The sequence below is a fragment of the Sparus aurata genome, chromosome 15 (genome assembly GCF_900880675.1).
Source record: "Sparus aurata chromosome 15, fSpaAur1.1, whole genome shotgun sequence".
Lineage (NCBI taxonomy): Eukaryota > Metazoa > Chordata > Actinopteri > Spariformes > Sparidae > Sparus > Sparus aurata.
In genome coordinates this window covers 12,935,920-12,957,192 of record NC_044201.1, presented here as the reverse complement: position 1 = coordinate 12,957,192, position 21,273 = coordinate 12,935,920, and the positions used below count along the sequence as shown (strand labels likewise).

Genomic DNA, 21,273 nt, shown 5'->3' with positions numbered 1-21,273 from the left:
AACCGTGACCTATGACGTGCAGAAACACAGCAGAGCCCTTTGATTTGGTGCAGTAGACACCTTCAGAAAGCCCTTCTAACCACACAGCTCTCTCCCATGAACTGCCTGCTATTACACTCTAGATGGCAGTAGAAGTCTCAGTATTGTCGCTGTCAAAGAAACACTGAATGCTCTTTAAAGTCTGCCGGTGGAACCCAACACTTGCAGAAGAGGATGCTTCACGAGCATCCACATTTGAGAGACTGCCAGGCAAATCCTCGGCTCGGGCTGATTATTTGCTCCTCGATGGTTTGGAAAGTAGGGCAAGGCACTGCTAATTCCGTTTTAATAAAGGTTCGACACCAGCAGCCGACGTCAAATGCATCATGTAGAGGGAAACACAAGAACAACATGCGAATACTGGATAGTTCCATGTTTGAGGGAACTAAGAAAGGTTGACAATGTCACATGCAGTCTCAAGGCTCTGTATTGTCTTGAGAGCAGGTTAGAGATTGTTTCGTTTGAAGAACATATTCAGTAACACGGACATGATCCCAAGACTGTGGCTCTAGCTTACAGCACTGGACGTGGAGCTGTCACGAAAGAAATCTAGATGCTTGTTGCTTTCGAATGCATGAGGTGTGAAACGATAAATAAAACCATAACTTGCTGCTTTAACGTGGAAATAGATTTTTTTTTTATCAAGCAAAGGTTGTTTCAAACTGATATCACAACTCATTTTACCCCCACAGCGCACACTGCGGTGCACGCTTTCTCTCAGATATTATTATGTATAGTCACGCTGACAGGCAAACACACGCTTAAACAAACATTATGAAGAAGCAGGTTACATCTGACTGATACGCATGCAGCGAATATACACATACACACCGCACACTAAGTCACAAACACACGCGGACACAAATAAAAGGGTTTATGGGGAGTGGTTGATGGCGAGTGAACAGGCCAGAGGAGATGGAAGAAGCACACCGGGGGGAATGATGAGAGGAAATGATGCGCATGATGAGTGCTGAATGGTTGGCCAGTGGGACAGACCCTGTCATACTGTCTGCTAAAGGGGTGGAAGACAGAGAGAGAGAGAGAGAGAGAGAGAGAGAGAGAGAGAGAGAGAGAGAGAGAGAGAGAGAGAGAGAGAGATGGCGGCATAGAGGACAAGAAAGCGAACGAGAGCGTGAGAGAGCAGGAGAAAAATGATGATCGATGTCAAAATACTATTACCCTGTGACAACCAAGGTTTTCCCTGTCTTGTGCTTCATGAACGCTGCACTTCCCTGTGATTGTGCCCCGTCTCTGCCATGTAGCTATAGCCAACCAATGGATGATCACTGACTTGAAGGGTTCAGATAGAAAAAGCGGGCAAGCAGCATGTTTTATTCAGCTCGTATTACATAAATTCTGTGTTGCAGAGTATTTTCTGTAGCCCAGAAATGTCTAGGGCTCCCGGTGCTGTATTGAGCGTCGTTTGCTCCTCTTGTCTTCAAGCTTTTCATCTGCAGAGCGGGCCCTTCACACAGAAACAATGATGACCCAGTTCTGAGTTTGTCTCTGTCTTACAGCCAGTTCTCTTCTGTCCTAATCATAGTCCCTCAGCTCCGAGAGCTGCCGCACCACCAAGACAGGGGGGAGAGAGAGAGAGAGAGAGAGGGAGAGAGAGAGAGAGAGAGAGAGAGAGAGAGAGAGAGGGAGAGAGAGAGAGAGAGGAGAGGAGAAGACAAGGAGAGATAAAAAAGACAGAGCGAGGCGGATAGAAAGTCTGTATGAGCGGGAGGAGAGAGCTAATCTCTGAGGAGGCCGGAGAGAGAGGATGACAAAATATAAGGATGGATGGATGGATCTGTTCGGAGATGGAAATAGAGAGAGAGAGAGGGCGAGACAGAGAGAGAAAGACACAGAAGGTTAAACCACAGCACCTTCTCTGATTCGCTCCCTATGGAGCATACATCTAAAGACAGGATTGATTCCATGACAGGCTGCAGAAGAAGGGAAATGGAGGACTGATGCACCGCGCTCCTTCATCTGCACAGATGTCTCTGGGGATACAGGAAATCAGGTCATTCTGTTCATCATCAGGTGTGACTATACATTTGCTAGCAGGGTTGAGGAACCCTGTTGCGCTTATGTAATATTTGATGTAGGACCATGCATTTCCAGAAGCAAGCCTGAATATCAAATAATCACATCTAACTATGCACTCAGATAGGTATGAGTGAAAATAGAAATGAAGATGTTGGAGTCCCATAAAAGGTTGAAGCATCAAAACCCAGTAAAACCCACTGATTGAAATCAATGGATTAAGGCTTTTCTTGGAAGCAACTGGTGAAAAAAATGCATCTTCAGTGAGCTAATTTCACAGTTTTGTATCTTGATAATCTGCTCAGATGGGTGACATACTGTAGTAGGTTTTTTGCTAATTTCACTGACATTTCACGGGTTTATTTCAAAGAAGCCTGTGAGGAGCGGAATAATATGGCGTCACACGGGAACACAGAGTTCTAACCATCTGTGTTAAAATGCTGGAATGTGTTTGGCAAAAGAAAAGACGAAAGTCAAGTCAGCCAATTCCCAATTTGCGTCTCAGAACTTCAGACTCAAAACATGTTTGTAAAGTAACAGTATTCTATGCTAGCGTGCTTGGTTTTAGTGTTAAAGGACACATTTTAGGAAATACGCTTATTTTCTTTGTAGCCCAGAGTTCGATGAGAAGATTGATACCACTCTCATGCCTGTCCTTTAAATATGAAGCTGCAGCCAGGAGATGGTTCACACAGGTTAGCATAAACAATGGAAGCAGGGGGGAAAACGGCTAGCCTAGATCCGTTCAGAGCTAAAATCAATCAATCAATCACCTAGTGCAGTAATCAAAATTGCTGTTTGTAATTTCTGTTGCTATGGGGTCTCGCAATCAAAACAGTGTAAATAAAAGATGTAGTTTGATGACACAGTGACATAGTGTGGGATCATGGGAGTTGTTATTTTCATTGTGACCACCATTGCAAATGAAAATGTATCTGAAGTGACTCAGACAGAAATGTTCACAGACGAGACGATGGATGAAGTTTTATCAAGTAAGGACACCGGCTTCCAGCCGCCCCTGATATTTCCACTGAAGTTAGAGTGGCAGGCAACCAAAAGTAATTCACCATTAAATTAAGTAACATTACAGATTTTCTTTTTCTGTTTTTTTCTCTCTCAACTAACAACTAACTTAGCAAACATATTCACACTGCCAGTAGCCTTATATAATTAGCTACCTCTGTAAGCAGTAGCCAACATGAGCATCAACAGCTGTTTACATCGCAGTCTAGAGAAATGTTGCGTTCCAAGAGGCGGAAAGCAATGCCAATGTTAACTCTTGTTTTACTTCTATTTCTATCACTTCTTGTCTTTGCCACAGAACGCAGTCTCTTGCCAGGACGGGCTGAGGCTAGCTGGTTAGTACACAAACCTTACTAGTACCCTCTGCAACACATACACAGACATCTTAAACTTGAAATCAAAACTGCCATTTCTTAGCTTTCAGTTGATAATTTCAGCCCTTTTCGTAATGTTACCATCTGAAATTCTAGCATCTAGCTCCTTCAAGGTTGCAGTCAGGTTTGGGTTAGACATGTTCCGCAGCAGAGAGGGCGATGGTTAAAGTCACTCAAAGAAAAGTCCTCGTCATAGAAAGATACTGGCTGTGTACATGCTTGCTCGCTACACACGTGAAATCATGCGTACAATATGTGCAGAATCTGGGGGAGGAATTTCCAGGTTAACCTCGGAAAAAAAGCAATGGCATTCTGTGACAGTGGCTTCATGCTGATGTCACTCAGGTCTACTGTCGGTGATGCAAATGGACAGTAGAGTAAACACTGGACAAATTGTGCATCCAGCAGGAAAACGTCTCCCCTCTCCCAGACACCCTTGTCACTGGGGTTGGTGCCAGCTGGGGACTGTGGGGATGGATTTGACCTTGCCTGTTTCCCCATATCTGGCACAGAACCCGCTGAAAGGGTGAAATTAGATGATGCAAAATGTGGTTTATCGGGTAAAAAGATAAAAATGTGATTGACTCAATTTTGAGTATGTGCTTTTTAACACAAAGCCTTCTATCGACAGTAAATGTGATGGAAACAGACGGGGTGGATGAAGTAGATGTGAACCGCACACTGCCTCATTGTATCCTGTGTGTCTGGGGGAGGGGGAGGTGTGAATGAGATACAGTCAACGGTCAAGGGTGCCAAAGCTAGAGATGCACAGAGTTGGCACGGTGCAGGCAAAGAGCTGGTGGGGGGGGGGGGGCATCTTCGCCCTGGCAGAGTCTGCCTATCAGAGAACAGGGACCACATCTCAATGACTCCTAAGCTGTCTGTATTATGCTAAGACATGTATCCTTGAGGGAGCATGGCTTGGAGTTGAAAGTCACACAAGGACGGAGATTTTAGCAGGGCCAACAAAAAGATACAGGCTACCAGGCCAAGATGACATGCAGCGCTGCATCTGCATACATTTGTTTGAATAGCTATGCTTGTGAAGGTTGACTTTGTTGCTTAACCCATTTAACAAAGCAATAATACATTATACTTTTTGTAGTGATGTAGTGAATTTGCTACAAATGTATGATTTACGAGCGCAAACACAGAATTGACAGTCTTTAGATGCTCGGTTTACCAGGCTCATAAATGTCGACATCTGTGCTCTGTTTGTGTTTGCGTTATCTGGGAATTTAACTGCATGCGTTTCGATTTCTGCCGTGTGATATATGTCTCTGACACGAAGAGATGAATTACACCCTCAGCTTATTTCCTCCTCCTTGCCAACCTTTACACAAGGTGACCTTGCATGTAACATGATTTACAACTGAATGACATGTTTGCTGTTCACAGGGCTGCCAAGGCACATCAACAGTGCTACTGTTGTGACACATTGCTCAGTCGGTCTGTAGCACTAAATGATACAATTCAATACGCCGGGAATTGTCTTCGCTTCCATATGCCTTCCATCTGCTTTGCTTGCACTGATCCTTTCTTTCTGCGTTGAGACTGCAAACAGTTATGGCATGTTTGAGTGGATAAACAAAGAGCAGATGTCATTTCAGTGTGATCAACAGCCTCCAACTCATCTTCCTGTAAACTGGGAGCTGGACCGCTGCAGAAAAGAACAACTGAACTTGGATTCAGTGCTTAACTAGAAACATAGGCCCCCTTATGATACCTGCCATTTGTTTACTGCCACAACACCAAGAGTTCCTATGTAAGATGCAACCGCTAAGCCTTAAACTGGACCTCCTCAACTTCTCTTGCGGTCTGAATCAATGACAGTATGGGCCGCATCTCGTCACCCTGTCCCCCGTGCTCCACCAACCAGAGGCTGATGATGTGAAATATTGATTTGCATGTCCACCCATATCACCACGCCTTGGCTTTTGCTGTCAAGTTCATTTAGAAGAAGCCTTTTTAATGGCCCTTTGATGCCAAACGTGTGGCAGTAGCCAGACCAGAGGAGCAGGAGGAGGGGGAAGAAGTCCCTAAGGGTAGAAACACAATGCGCATGAGAAAAAGAAAAAAAAAACACAAACAAGAATGCATAATGTTGTAGAGATTCACCTAATATATTACCGGGTTTAAAATACACTGTCTTCAGTGGTGTAAGAAGCCTCACACAAATACTGCATGCAGGGCACAAACCTGCAGTTATTCATGCAAAGGGAATAAGTTGCTTGGTGCATCAAACAAGCTCGTACACTGTATTTCCCAATTAGTCATTTCAGCATGGATACACTCTTCTGCTTCATATAAACAGCCAACAGCCTTGCCTGAACTTAGACACGCACACACACAGACAGGCATGCACGCATAAATGGATACACACAGGCGCATAAGTACAGAGGGTAGGAAATGCTGGTTTATGAGTCGTTTCAGAGACAGGCTGGCCTTTGCAGAAAACGCGAGGTAAAAGGTTACCCTCCTGTTACAGAGTGAGGGTCAGTGTTACGCCCCTGGTTCAGTGGTCTATAGACAGATTTTGGGGCCGAAAACGAATGCCACACAAGACCATGTGAGAGATAACGAGGTGACCTTTTCATGTAGAGGATCTAAATGACAAATTGATGGTAATGCCACAACTCAAAACCCCTGTACTCTTCTCCCAAACAGCCGGGGTTTTTCAGTTCCATCGTCTGAACAGGAACGACTGCTGCAGCTCAGGCTCAACAGCTCCAGCCTGTGAAAGTTTCACACAAATCACTTGCTGTTGATAGTTGATGGGTTTGTTTTTCTCTCCCTCTCAGTGAATTTTAGAGGCTGCGTCAGTCAGACAGCGACAGTTCATCATGAATCGAGAGAAACCGGTGGCCTTTATTCTAGCTGCCATGGTCCCTGACATCGGCTGAAAGGCAGAGTGAGGAAGAAATCTACTAAGACAACAGGGGAGGGGGGTTAGGAGGGAGGAGTATATAGAGATGGGTAGTAAAAAGAAGACAGACAGACATGGTCTAGGGACAGAATGAAGGAGAAAGGCCACATCACTGTCAGTATGACAAAGACTCCAAAAACCACCTTGCGTCAATGTCCCAGCTCTTGAAAAAATACGCCGCCGCATGAAAGTCAAGGCATTCATTCTCTCTGCTTTCCTGGAGTGCACAGAGAGAGGTGAGTCACAATATACACTTGATCTGGGAGAGGCCAATTCAAACACAGCAATGCTTCATCAGATGGAACAGGCGGCATTGTGGGATAGAATTATTGTGGCTCGCAGAGAATAGGAGGGAATGAGTAAGATGGGACTGGTTTCCATTACGCTCTCCTTGTGAAATCCAAAGTCTTATTGTCATAATGTCATGAGTTCATCCTGTGTCCCACTTCTGAAGATTTGCATCATCCCCCCTAAACCCTGTTTACTTATTTATTTGCATGGAAAATATAGGTCATGCATTCATACAGACCATACATTTTTAATAGTTATGCAGCTTTAATTCAAATGTCTGCAAGCAGCCCCTGTAAGTCTATCTGCTACAGACGCTGAGTATGAAATAAGCACAAACACACACAAAGCGCAGTGGTGCGATGTGTCTTTTCAAAAGCCTGAGGTATTTAGAAATACCCCCCTGCTAATACATCTGTTTTATTTAAAAACATTGTCTTATCAAAGCGTTATGATATTCAAGGTGAAGAGAGGACAGAATCCTTTGCTTCTAACTGTGGCTGATTAACAAACCCAGGGTTCTTAGTCACATGGCAGACATGTTGCTCTGTGTGAGTCACGATGTATGAAAACATCAGGCAAAAGTTCAGCAGAATATAAAAATGTCTGTACAGCTGCATCCTGAAACCCTGGCAATGACGCAGTGATCACCTTTGACGAGAAGACGTGTTCATATCTAACAGACACACTTTTGGGACACAACCACAGATTATTTGGCGAGCGTTTGTGTTGATCAGTCTAGTTTCGATTCCAGGAGGCATAAGGGAGCCCAGGGGCTCCAACTGGCCTTTTCCCTCCCTCACCATGCTCTATCACTTCCACTCGTCTGTCTATCACTGATGAGAAATGGAGAAAGGGCACTTTGTCTGCGTCGTCAGTAGCAGTCACCGCCACTGTGATTATATGAGTCCAGCATGGATGCTCAGTCAAATAAGCACCCTGACACTGACAAGCTTAAGAAAAAAAAGAAAATAGAAAGATGGTGTAGAGAACATGTTAGCTCTGGATGTGACACAAATTTTTATTTGGTTATTAAATCCTAAAAGTCATGGACACATCCTCAGGCAAGGGGTCCGCTCACATTGTCTATGACTGGAGATGTAATTGCATTTTAACAAGATGCTTGCTGGAGAAGCAGCTGCCTCGTGAACATAAATGTTTACATATACAGACCGCATAGAACTAGATGTAAAACACTTTTGTTTATTCTGTGGGACACTGGTCTCTGATGATTGCTGGACCAAACATGTTGACACCACTATCCACACTCCAACATTTTCACCCACGCACGGACATGACGCTCTCGATCCTGATACTGATCTTTTGCCAGCTACTTTGTAAAGCATATTTGTCACTGTGTAGAGATGTCATTGTTGCTGCTGATGTACCCACTGACCCTTGACTCTTATGTACAGTGTTCGAACAGTAGTAGTAGGATACAGGATGCAGCCATCATGGTCATGCAAACGCTAAGCAAGGATAACTTCGGCCAATCTGAAACATAAGATATAGGCTAGGTCAACTACATAAATAACTTTCATGAGGTAGATCAGATATGGTATCAGTTAGTGTGCAGTATCAGAGCAGAATTCGGTGTAAAAAAAAAAAAAAAAAGAAACATTTTAAACAGTGCATTTTAAATCCATTCAAGTCTCGTTAGACTGATATCTGAACCCTTTTGTCTGAGAATTACAGAACGTTGTCTTGAGTTTTAAACAAGGTTTCCTTTGGGAGGCAACTAAGTGAATACTGTTTCGTGGATGATGTAACAGCAGATGAAACGACAGTGAGAGGGAGACGCTGAGAACTATTTGATTCTTCATTTATTCATTTTCTCAGATCAGCAGTTCGCCAAATGACACTGCATTTCAATTACCACCCTCTCCCCTTACGGTTAAAACCCGTTGCTTTTAAATGTCTGCCAAATTACACAGATCTGTTTGCTGCTTTTGATCTCAGTTGACTTGATTTGCATTTGTTTTAAACCTTCAGTGTGTCTATTCTAGCCATTATTGATTATATTATAACTGCAATGCATGCAGACTTTGAAGTCGGATGTAATACATAGTTATAATATATAGTGTTTACATTCACAATTCAACAGGTTCTCTCACATCTTTATGCAATGAAGGCATAGCCACTTCTTTTAGACAACCATCATCCAACTGCTGTGAAAATGCTCCAAATGAAATGTAAGCTGTTAGTTATGCTTGATAAGAGAAAGATAGACAAGTTCCTCAGCTGAGCGGAGCTGTATTATTATATCTTGAATGCATTAAATTGACAAAATCAATAAATGTCTGCACTGTCAGCCTACCAGACCGGAAAAACACATTTTTTATTTCACGCTCTGTCTAAAAATGAAATTGCCAAGAGAACAGAATTTAACCATGGTTAAGTTAAGACATTAGAAATGGTTACTTTCACCCTGCGGCCACGCTCTCTGCCCACCAATCCTCTGATTACAGCCTGCAGCTTGGGTCCAGGAATATGATCACAAAACATCAGAATTGCAAATGATTACTTAGGCCCTGTGAATTCCCACCATAATAAATTATAATTTCATCATACGGTATGGTTAAGCATTTACAGTATCTGGTATGTCCTCTAAATGTTTCTGGAACAGTAACACATTTTTGTGTCAATAGAGTGTGAATATGCCTTTAATAGAGCTAACCTACCATATTTGTGACATGATGAAATGATAACATCATCCATCCCACAGTATTTTTTAGAGATGCACCGATCACGATTTTTGGGGCCGATCACCGATCACCGGAAGCAGTATCTGCCGATCCCGATATTGCCGATCACCGATCACAGCGTCAAATCCATAAATTCTTCTATATTGTTGTCTTGTGTAACTTTCATATATTTAATTAATGATTCTTTTTACACAACATTGACATTGTATTATTGAGTATACAAATTAGGAGATGAGAAAGTATCATGAATTGACCACCGTTTTATTGCAGGCTGAGGCAATGTGCAATATTTCATACTCTAGAGACTCTTAGAGACAACTTGGCCTCAGCTTACATAGAGTAACTGTAGCTTACTAGTGGGAATGCATGCAGTCAGGGTGGGAATTTTGTCATTTTAGGGGCAAGTCCATTTGGCCTTCAGTTTTGTTTTCAGGGGCACCAAGGCCACATGACAGGGCACAAAGGCCACTGAGTAAAATGTGTTGATTAACCTTTCAGATTGATACCATAACATCCTAATTTATAATAAGACATGGATTATGTATTAACACATTTTTTAATACCAAAATCAAGTTAAAGTTACATTAGAAAGTCGTTTTTGTTAAGTAGGGTTAGGGTGAGGTGAGTTTTGTGACACCACACTGAATATTAGCGTTATTGAATATTTCTGCCAATAGAAATTCCCCAAAATTATGCCAAAAGCAAATTTTTTCCAAACCAAAAAATGTAGAATAACCAGCAGGAGACCACTGATGTGTGGAGTGATTTTGGTGACACTACACTCTGAATAATAGTGAAGTTATTGAATATTTTTTGTAGTTTCTCTTTTCAGTGTTGCACTTTGTAGGCGGTCCCTGCGCCCTCGTCTCACAGCTGGCTGACCATACAGACCAGAGTTAATGTCCAGACGCTCGTTTTGATTAACATACGGTTGTAGCTCGTTGTCTACCTTACTACGGTAGGAAAGAGCCGTCGTTTGTGTTTTAACAAGGTTTCACTTATACGTTATTGATCCGGGAAGTTCGAATCTGTGAATATATTTCCAACTTTACCGGACTAAATCCTACCACTTAAGTCAGTTACGTATCATGTCAAAACCGGCTGCGCTCGCTCGCTGTGCTGTAAGTTTCGTTCTTCTGTTTTGAGATGCTGCTGATGTTTGAGAGGCTTTCACGTGAGATCATCGTGATGATGAGACTCCACCTGCGCGAACCGCGGACTCACTGAAGTTACTGTGAGTGACTACTGTGCACTCAGGTGGCTGTAATTAAAGGCAAGCTCGCTACGCTGACCGGGCCAGGGGCACAGAGGCCACTGTGGCCATACGATGAGTTTTTTTTCACGCTGCATCAAGGCCAAAGTGCGGGGCAACAGCGGCCATGGCCGCCGTGAAATTCCCACCCTGCATGCAGTCAGTGCACTGTCTCTATATTGAAACGTCATCTGATCGGCCTGATTTGATCTATTTTGAGAACTCCGATCAAAACCGACAGGGGCATTATCGGCCGATTGCGATCGGTTGCCGATTGATCGGTGCATCTCTAGTATTTTTGACAATATTTGTACTTTTTAGCATGAAAGCCACTGAAATTATGTCTTTCTGCTGCTTTTTATCCCAACACCAGGACACAACACTGTGGTTTAAGTTATCTATAATAACTAATTCCTGTATTCCCTTTAGCCACAGCTATATGGTGAGCTTAATGCTAACATACATATGTACTAGGAGTTGGGTTAAACTAGAACAGAACTAGTTTTTAAAACTTGCTGTCCAAGCATATCAGAAGGCAAAAGTGTTAACAGATTTTCTAAGCAATCACACTCAAAAGGTTGGATGGAGATGAATGAACGAATGAATAATGAATTACATACAACGGAGGAAATTAAAATGCTAATGTTAGCTCATATCCTATCTTAAAAAGCAATGACTGCTTTTCTCATGTTACTATGGGTCATTATTCAAGATGAATCAGTGCACCTTTAAAAGTCCACTGTGTAGGAGTTAGGGGGATCTATTGGCAGAAATGAATATAATTTTCGTTAATATGGCGTATTATTGTATAATCCCCTGCAACTAGGAATCAATGGGTTGTCGTGGCTGTGATGAGTTTTATACCAACAGATGGAGCAGGTCCTCTTTCACGGGGCAACAGTGTTGCATGTTTCTACTGTAGCCCAGAACAGACCAACCAAACACCCGCACTTTAGATGACCTTTCTTGTTTTTTGCAGCCACCAAATGGCAGGGTGAGGCCATGGGTATTCTGTTGGTTGCAATATGCAACCTCACCACTAGATACCTAAATCCACTTGACCTTTTGTCCAAATTACATTTGGGGCGGCACAGAGTGTGCATGTTCTTTTAGTGCTCTCCTGGGTTTACTTTGGATCCGCCCACATTCAAAATACATGCAGCTCAATTTAGAGCTCTAAATGATCAACAAATCTGGATTTTGGGCTGCACATTCACACGTGCATTAATATGCATCACTCCAAAACTAACCCTGACCCCAAATATGATCTCAGTTATGGAGGACCGGAGCTGACTGAGTCAAAAACAAATAATAAATGGCTCGTTAATTACCAAAGAAAATATAACTTTTTATTTCTGTATTTATTTCTGTATTTTTTTCTCTTTGTATTTTCCCCACTAATTACTTTCAGAAACTCGTGTATTTCTGTATATTTTTCTTCATGCATTTTTGCTCTATCATGCAAATAAATTGAAGACGATGACAATGGGTGTGGCCTCAGCAAGGGGGCTGTCCATCTTTAAATTTGGCTGAATAAAGAGGCTTCAGCAGGCCCTTGCCCACATTCATGGCCCTGAAGACACCTACTTTTAATCTTATTTTTATCTTTTCTATCTTGGCTCAACTCACAGAAAGATAATGACATAATTGGGTCGTTTTTTTTTCTTTTGTTTTCCTGCACTGCCTCGACAGCATGACTGGGTGCCCAGTGCACGTAGAGCATCTCTTATATAAGCAAAATCAGGTTCAGCCAGCTGGGTCCACAATTTACCGGCTTACAGTATAATGTCATTCTATCGTTAGTTGGTGGGAGCATCTGCAGCAGAGGCTTCAGGAGAAAGTTAGAGAGCGATTGCACCGATGACACACAACACTGATGCATTGTTGAGTCAGTGCTCTGATTAGGTGTGCTCTCGGTCTCAAAGTAGAACAGAGCATCATCATGTAGAAGTTATTCACTGGAGAAGCTTCCTTTAAATGCCTTGCCACAAACCGCAGGTAACTGTCACACGAGACTGGAAGTGTATGAAGGGTGAATTGGAGAAAAGGTGTTGTTTGTGCGCGTTACGAAATGCCAAATTTAAAAATACGAAAAAAAGGGGAGAAATTAAAATCTATGTAAATGTAATGTAAGTGTAAAAACTAATCATTTTCATTTCATCCTGGCCTTAATACAATGTCAGTATGTCAAAATTCTGATATGATCATATTTGATCAAATATTTATAGTCATCATTTTCTGGACTGATCTGTATCAGATGATGCTTTTGAAAATGAAATGAAGTATGAAATAAATTGTCCACTGTTTCCACATGTTGTGGTCTTACACCTGGCTGTGACATCACCATCATTAGGGATTACTTCTACATTTCAAATTATACATTTAAACATCATGATTACAGATCTTATTCCAGGACAATACTGGGAAAGATAATGATGTATTACTTAATTTGTTGAATTTTGCATGTGTGGGAGCATGTGTGACACCATGTGTGAGGCAAGTGCGTATATGTTTTCGTCTCAGTGAGCGCTGCAGTAAAAAGCGGAGCTGACAAGCGCAACATCGGCCCTTGGTGGCACATCAGGGACAGCTGGATGTTGTCAGGCAGCCATAACGCTGATGGAAATGGGCTGATTGCAGCTCTCGGGCCCCTCCCTCTTATAAATCAGCTTCACAGCACTCAGGGGTGGAACACAGCAGCGACAGGCTGCACCACACCTACTGTACAGTACAAGAAACCCTGCGGCAAACACTATGTGCAAATGTTTGTTTTACTCTCCTGGCAGATGGATGCGAGTTCCTGCCTCAAAGTAGTTTCAGTGGTGTCATAAAAATAGTGATTCAAATACTAAATTGACCTTAAAATAGTTTTCTGATTTATGGTTTTTGGAATAATACATTTACATTTACAGTTAAAACATATTCTATAATCAAACCATTATATACTAATCCTCTCTGATTCCTGTACTGCATACGTTAGAGATTAAACCACTAGTAGGTCATTTTTTTCGCAAGATGCACACCCTTTAAAACTAGAAAAAGACATGGTAAGCTTATCCTAAAGGATTTAATCTATGACATCAAAAGTAACAAAGTCTTCCTTTAACGTGACAATGATGTTCTTCTCTTATAATAACCATGCGCAGTCTTTTCTCTGGGCATGTTGGATGTGAGCTGCCAGGCATTTACACCACCCACATGTGTCGCACCACTGTCAGACAAATCTGAAATTAGACAGCAAAGCTGTAGCATGCAGCTCCACGAGAAATATCATTCTAATTAGCCAGCTTTGGCTCCTCATCTGAAAGAAATGAAGATGTGAAAGGTTTGAATAGATTGTTTGGACCCATGGTGGCACTGGATTTGATTGACAAATCACACATGAGAATATGAAGGTTGTGCTTCAGGGTAATATCACTTGCTATCTGGAGTACCTAAATCTCTTTCGGAGTCAGGAGCATTAAATTGTGTTTTAATGTGCAGCAGAGCACATATCTCAGTGAGATGCATACAGCATGAGCAAACAGATCCAAACTATTTAATATTTCAGGCCAGGTAAAGAAGACGGTGAAAAGAGCTTTGCTTTTGTGTTGATCTCATTTTCAATCGCACCACAAAAAAAAGGTAATTAAAACAAGCCATAATCCATCATTCACTGCTGACCTTTTAACAAAGTTTACTCAAATTAATTGTGCTAAGAAATTACCAGATGCCCTGGGGCTTAGTGCACACAAGGAAGAAAAATTGTAGAATGTGTCACTTGGTGATCTAATTGGCACTGTTCACATGTTTGATTTGCATGCATGTAAAGGTTAGTCTCAGATTGTTCAGACTGACATCCCTGCCTCTTTTGTTCAGGCTACTGGGGTCAGATAACAATATGCAGATTGGGGTGGTGTCATGGAATATTATGACACCGGAAAAACAGCAGCCTATCATTACATTAACCCGACAGGGCCTTCTTATTGCTGTCCAGACTGACTGCTATCTTTCAGACGCTAAGGTAGAATCAGCACTGACCTCTAGATTTTCATGACTTTATAAATGACTTTTGGTGCCTGAACCCAACCCAACCTTTACCACAGAGGTGGAAGTTCAGAATACATTTGATCTCATATGTCACATGATGTCATGTGGATCTTTCTTGTAAGGATTATATGCATTTTGAAAAACAGTGACAAAAGATGTCTTCCTGAAATTCTGGTAGGCAATGACAAATGACCTATTTTAGCAATAAGTCTGGAGGAGTTGTTGGGAGACGTTCTCCATCTGGGCAGTCGGCCCTCAGGACTGTCTAAGTGTTTCTAATCCTCCTTCCAGTCCTTCACCAACTGCTCTGCTTACAGTAATTCCACTTTTTATTCTGCCTTACACTGCCATTATGACTGACAGCATACTCTTCTTTTTTAAGTTATTTCACATTCAAAAAACAAACTGGAACTGGTGTGACATTGCTCCTTGTCAATGTGTCCTTTTGTGAAACTGTCACATACAGCGTGCTACACAAGGACAAGTCCTTCTCTCTCAGGTAGCCATAAACTGTCAGCGTCAACAAACCACTGGCTGTCTTAAAGATAACACTGTCGGTGTCTGGATGGACGGACAAATCAGCACTTTACAATCAACCACAGCAATCTCTGCTTCAGGTTTAGAGCTTCACTCAAACCCAGTGAATATAAACCACTGGACAGCTGGCAAAGAAATATATTTGATGAAAAGAACCCAAACCACAAAACAAACAGAAACATGGAGCATCAAATAAATGAACCTTTATATATATATATATAGTCAGTTTGTATAGCAACAAATTGAAATGGAATGAAATCCTTTTAAAAAGGTGCCACCACACTATCCTGATTAGTGTCATTTTTGTTTGTGACGCTGATAATATAATTGGAAAAGGTCACATTTTGCCCCATGTTGTGGCTTTGCAGAAATCATGAGAAATTAGCAGTGAGAAGGTTAAACCATCCACTCCCATCTCAGCAGTCTGTAATTAGTGTGAATGAATAAATCTAGGTGGTCGTGCCATACACTAGATTCAAATTGCTGTGAAATATTTAAATGTTAATGCAGTGTCAGAGATTAAAAAGAGGGAAGGAGAAGGGAGGAGGTCTGGGGGTAGAAAAGGATTAAGAATGAGCTTTGAAGGGCTTTTCCCATGTGCTCCACAGAACCATATCTCACTTTTTTGCTTTTTTCCTCAGCTTTCTATAGGGACTGTTTTCACTCAGTTCAGAAAACCCAATCTCCTCTCTGACCTTCTCCTGCCCAGCAGTTTCTGTTGATTAACGCTCACACACACACACACACACACACACACACACACACACACACACACACACACACACACAATTTCATGTTGCAATATGTAACATTGGGGTCCCCTGACAGGAGCCACATTGCAACAACCTATATCATCTGAACTAAATCCAATGTCTTAAAGATATAATAGGCAACATTTCTGCATTGTCTTAACTGAACTGAACTTTTGTTATACATTTCTTACAATATTCAAATCCAGAGAAATCCTTAATTTCAAGGTAACATTTTATGTTTTATTTTGCTTTTCCTATATGTTGTGGTAGAGAGTCAGAATGTGAGGGATGAAGTTGGCAAACATTGCTAAATGTAACATGAATAAAACTGTATACATCAACATCCTAAAACATGTGACATTAACTGTTTAGTAATCTTCAGTCAGCCAAATAAAATTTAGATGTTTAGTTCTGTTCTCTCTCCTCTTCTTTGTATAAATTGATATGATCCAGGCTGTTGAGCACATCATTACTGTTATCCCACTGCCATTCTCCTGCTTTATTAAGACAGTAAGGAGACGTCCCCTCCTCCCTTGACAAAAGGACCCTCATTACAAACTATCTCTATATCTATTTTCCATCTGTCTGCTCCCTCTCCCTCCCTTTCCCTCTTTGTTTTCTCCGTGCCTGTATGTGCCTGGTCAGCACTTTGCTCCTCTGGGGCTCCTTTGGCGCAGCTTGAACACATAAGGAGTCTGTTTAGATGCTCATATGCATATCTATCACAATTCAAGACAGAACGAGTCCTATGCTAATATGCTTTCAAAAATGTATATGCTGAAAATACAGTAAGATGTGCATTAAGACCGGGCTTCTTGTGTAAATACAGCAGCTCTCGCATCTGCACGAGATGCAGCAGACACGATGTTACCGTAAATCACATCACAGGAGGAACCATATGGTCAGCCTTTCCAGACTCCTGCCAGCACAGAAACAGCTTCGTCAACACCTTGCTTTACATATTTTAGTTAAGCAGAGGATGGTACTCTACTGTACTGCAGGGACAGGCAACCATGTGCTGTGCAGGCTCCGAGCTCCTGAAGATCACTAACATTTTATATGAAAAGCACCTGCTGTCTGGTTGACTCCATGCTAATCAGTGAACTCATCTGCTGTGATGTTTGGTTGGCAAGAGACCCTGCAGGATTTAGACCCCTTTACTGCCTGAAAACACATTATTAGTAACATCTGAGTGATGTTGCAGGTGAGGGACTAGATGTTTGAGAAACCTGAAGCTGATCAGTTGAGATCCTAGACATCGATGGCATCAGCCGGTAAAAATGTCTATTGAATGTTCAAATTTTACCAGCCACTCAATAGATTACCTTTGTTTTTTTGGCTGATGATTGACACAAATCAACCAGATACTTGCATATTTTACCAGCATTTGGTTTTGCCAATTTTGTGCTCTGTTTGTGTCTATGTGAGAAAAAGCATATGGAGATTTTGCTTATATGCAGGAAGACATGATGGGTTTTCAGTGTTTGCATTGAAAAGATGAAAACAAGCACATTAGTGTAACCACACAGGCAGAGTGATTGCACTGATAAAAACAAATATTTTAGAGCTACAAGAGAGTTCCCTCTGTCCTAGTCTAACATCAAAACATATGTCAACAGAACATGAAGTATTTCCACTGCAGAGCTCTGTTACCGCCTCACTGGTCCACGCAAGTGAGATAAGCTGTGTCCAGACTCGATTAGTATTGCAGGACAATCAATTTTGGGTTATGTTATTTAGTACAATCCACATCAGTGATTTTAATATACAATATGGACTCAAGTAGTACTTTATTGCCCTCATAAATTAATGAAAAGCATATACTTCGAGTCAGACTCCAAGGTAGGTCTACTGCCAAAAGTGTTTGGTGAATTTATGAATCACATATTGATCTGGATGGTAGCATCACAGGGAGGATAAGACACATCCTAGTAACCGCATGTCATTATGTCATAATCACAAATAATAAGGATTTTCACAGCACTGAACTCACTGAAAATCAACGATAAAAGTCCACACTGCCGGAGTTTTTTTTTCATCGTTCAGGCACTCTATGCTACAGCACTGCTGCTTCTGAATAGAAAGCGTGTCTGTCAGAATTTGTTCAAAGTGTTCAAAGAGTACATTTTGCCTTTCAAAGATGTCCCCAGACAAATTTACAGTCTGTCAGTGGATCACAACATATCCAGAAACAATGAAGGAGTCGTGATCGGAGGTGCAACAAGTGATAGCTGTAGAGTTACAAGAGGCAGAGCAGCTGGTGGGTCAGTTATCTTTCGTAGCAAAAGGCCCAAACACTACCTGAATGAATCAGAACATAAGGTTTCCACTACACAAATTTAACACCTGTGATGATTTGGACTTGTCAGAGGTGCTTTTTGCAGAGGCTGGGCGCGGCTTCCCTTGATGTCTGGAGCTTCTGCCTCTCACACACCTGCAGCTCATTTAATCATCAAAGCCAGCTTGAATACTCCGCTGATCTCTTCATGCGCTGTTTCCACCTGTCGCCGTGGTATATATGGCACACAGCTCATGCTACTTCATGTGACTTTTTGCTCGAGCTCCACAGCCACCCTGCCGCTCAGCCTCCTGCATCTCTGCCACCAGGCAAGATCCCTCTGTGATCCTCCACATCTCACTCATATGTGCCTCGATCTAAGCCACCAGCTTCCCAATATCGTGAGCCCCAGCCACTCAATCTACAGAGGCACCAGCCTGAGCCTGAGCCTTCCTCCACTAACCTGAGCAATCTAAATCAATTCCTTTTAACCTTTCCCCTGTCTTGGTGTTCACTTTTGGGTCCAACAAACAAATACCTACAAACTGTAACAACACCAGCTTCAACAAAGATGTGAACACTGATCATCTTGTGATCGGATTGTTGGATTCACTTTTCAAATCTATGCTTCGATACTATGCTGTTTATAGTACCAGTGTCAACTCGTGAAAAAATGCATCAGTATCTGTACTCATGAGGGAAAATCTTCATTGGGTATCTGACTGAAGTTTATTCAGTCAACTTCTGTAGATAGTTCTCATCATAAGCATTGATCTGAGGCTCAATCCTGAGGCTGCTCCGTAAATAGTTTTCTAATAACTACACAATCTAGCATCTTCTGATCAACTTCAAATCAATTTCAGGTTAAATTGACAGCTTCCAGCATAAGCCCCAATTTTTCTGAGTATAGATACATATACAGATAATTTAGATAGTTGAACAGATTCAGACTAATTGTGTACTCCCTCAACCCTAATTCACTCATGGTACACCCACACTATCATACACGATGATGTTAAGCACATGTAGCACATGCACTTTTTTTTTTTTTCAGCCCTGTTGTTTTTTTCCTGATTCACTTTCATCAGCTCATTTGTTTGGCTGCTTTAATATAGATTTAAACGCCTACTCCAGGAAGGGGGATGCGATTAGCTTCACTAAATTAACTATATACATTATATCTGTTGCTTATCTGTACATACAAGTGATAGCAATGATTATCTGTATGGCCCCTGTTAATTTAAAAAATATAAATATTCATCAATAAAGGTGAATCCCCACAAAATAATGTAGTTGGCTAATTAAATGCTACTTTTCTTTGAAAAACTTGCTATATAAGGATAACTGGCTTGTTAGCTAGACATGCAAATGCTTGCAGCTAGAGCAGTCATGATATCAGAGGCCAAACAAATTCCTGATAGAAATCTGTAAAAACAAAAATGCTAGCAATCATATCTATTTAAGTTTGTTTACTGTGTGTTTTGTCTCTTTTTTGGTAAATAAATTACCCTCGGGAGGTGGAGAGAGTCTGTTACCATAACTTTAACTTTGTGTCCAGAAAGAACAATTACACTCAATCACCAGCAACATCCCTATTTGCAGGTTAGATTGAGGCAGACATAGTTAATAATGAATTCCTTACATTCATGCACCTTTTCATTTCTAAAGGGCTAAAAACAAGGAACCCAAACAATCTTTACCGGCCCATAATGCCCAAATAAAGAGGTTTAGCTGCTAATATGCAATTCTGGGGGAATGGCAAAATGAACAGTTGACAATGATGAAACTGAATGATTATCAGTTGTTTCAAGTCATGAACTTTGTGGCGTCTGAACACAGTATTCTTTATAAATCATCAAGAAAAATGGTTCTATGACATAGTTTGTTTACAGCGCCCCTCTAGCTGGATCCTCCCAGGTTTTTTTAATTGCCAATGGAAATGTTGTAATCTCTGAATATTATTGAGGTGAAATACCAATTACTCAGTATGCATATACAAAGCAAGAACAGGCTTTGATGATCCCTCCCACGCTAGATAATTTTTACACTAACCCCTCTAACACCAAAGAACTGTGATTCCTTCAGGGGGGCACTAAACTACGCTCAATAAATAAACCAAATTAACCACAGGGAGGAATGAGTGACGCATCGGCAAAGAGCACCTCATGCCGTGCGCAAATCATTTAATCACACTAAAAATAATGGCTATCAGGTTTTACATGACAGCAGAGAGAGGGCGATGAGTGAGCGATGGCAGAAAGTGTGTGGGAGTTGGCATGTGAGCATGTGGTGGGCCGGGGTTACAAGGTCTTCTCTACACTGTCATTACCGTGTCCACGCAGCCAGCAGCATATACACACAGCTGCAAAATAGATGGATTAGATACCGCATTTGTGGTGGAAGTGTGCCTATGTTAAGATGGTTGCTCTTGTGCATGTGATCAGGGGAAGTTCTAGGCTTCTGCAGCCCTCCTACAGCCTTTCGTTTTTCTGTGCTCTCCAGGCAAGTAAAATTACCCCCATACATCTTCTGACTGTGACACATTGATTGTGAGCCACGGGGAGAGGCTATCATCTTGTCGGTGGTGTTGTTGTCTCCTCTGGTCAGTTAGAATGTGTTAGGCCATTTGTAGGACGAGCTATTGTTAAAAATTCATGATGTTTTCTCCTAATCAAATGTTTATCCGAACTTCTTATTTAAATTCTAACAAGCCGATTATACAACTGAGAATTAGAAATGCTGAGACAATTGGCTATATTTACACTGTGACGGACAAGCAGAAAAGAGAAATGGAGAGAAAGTGCAGTGTCAGAAAGAGTTTGGATAAACCACAAGTTTCAAGTCACACACACATTCACATACACATTCATGCACACAACAAACACTCACACTGTTCTGGTGTGTGAGTGCCGGCTCTCTCCTCGAGCCCGCTGACTAACAGTTCTCTTTTTCAGGAGTTCTGAGCGACGTCTCTGGGCAGACGCCATCACTTCCGTCCCTTCCACCTGTCAGGTGCCCTTGCTTGCTTTAACGGTG

General features: G+C 41.7%; 1 long non-coding RNA gene across 1 annotated transcript; it reads left to right on the top strand.

Moving 5' to 3' along the window:
* Window positions 1-1,735: 1,735 nt before the first annotated feature.
* LOC115596554 (uncharacterized) lies at window positions 1,736-21,273 on the top strand. The gene is made up of 3 exons (XR_003986921.1): window positions 1,736-2,050; window positions 3,395-3,431; window positions 21,192-21,273. It is a non-coding gene; the product is annotated as an uncharacterized LOC115596554 (long non-coding RNA).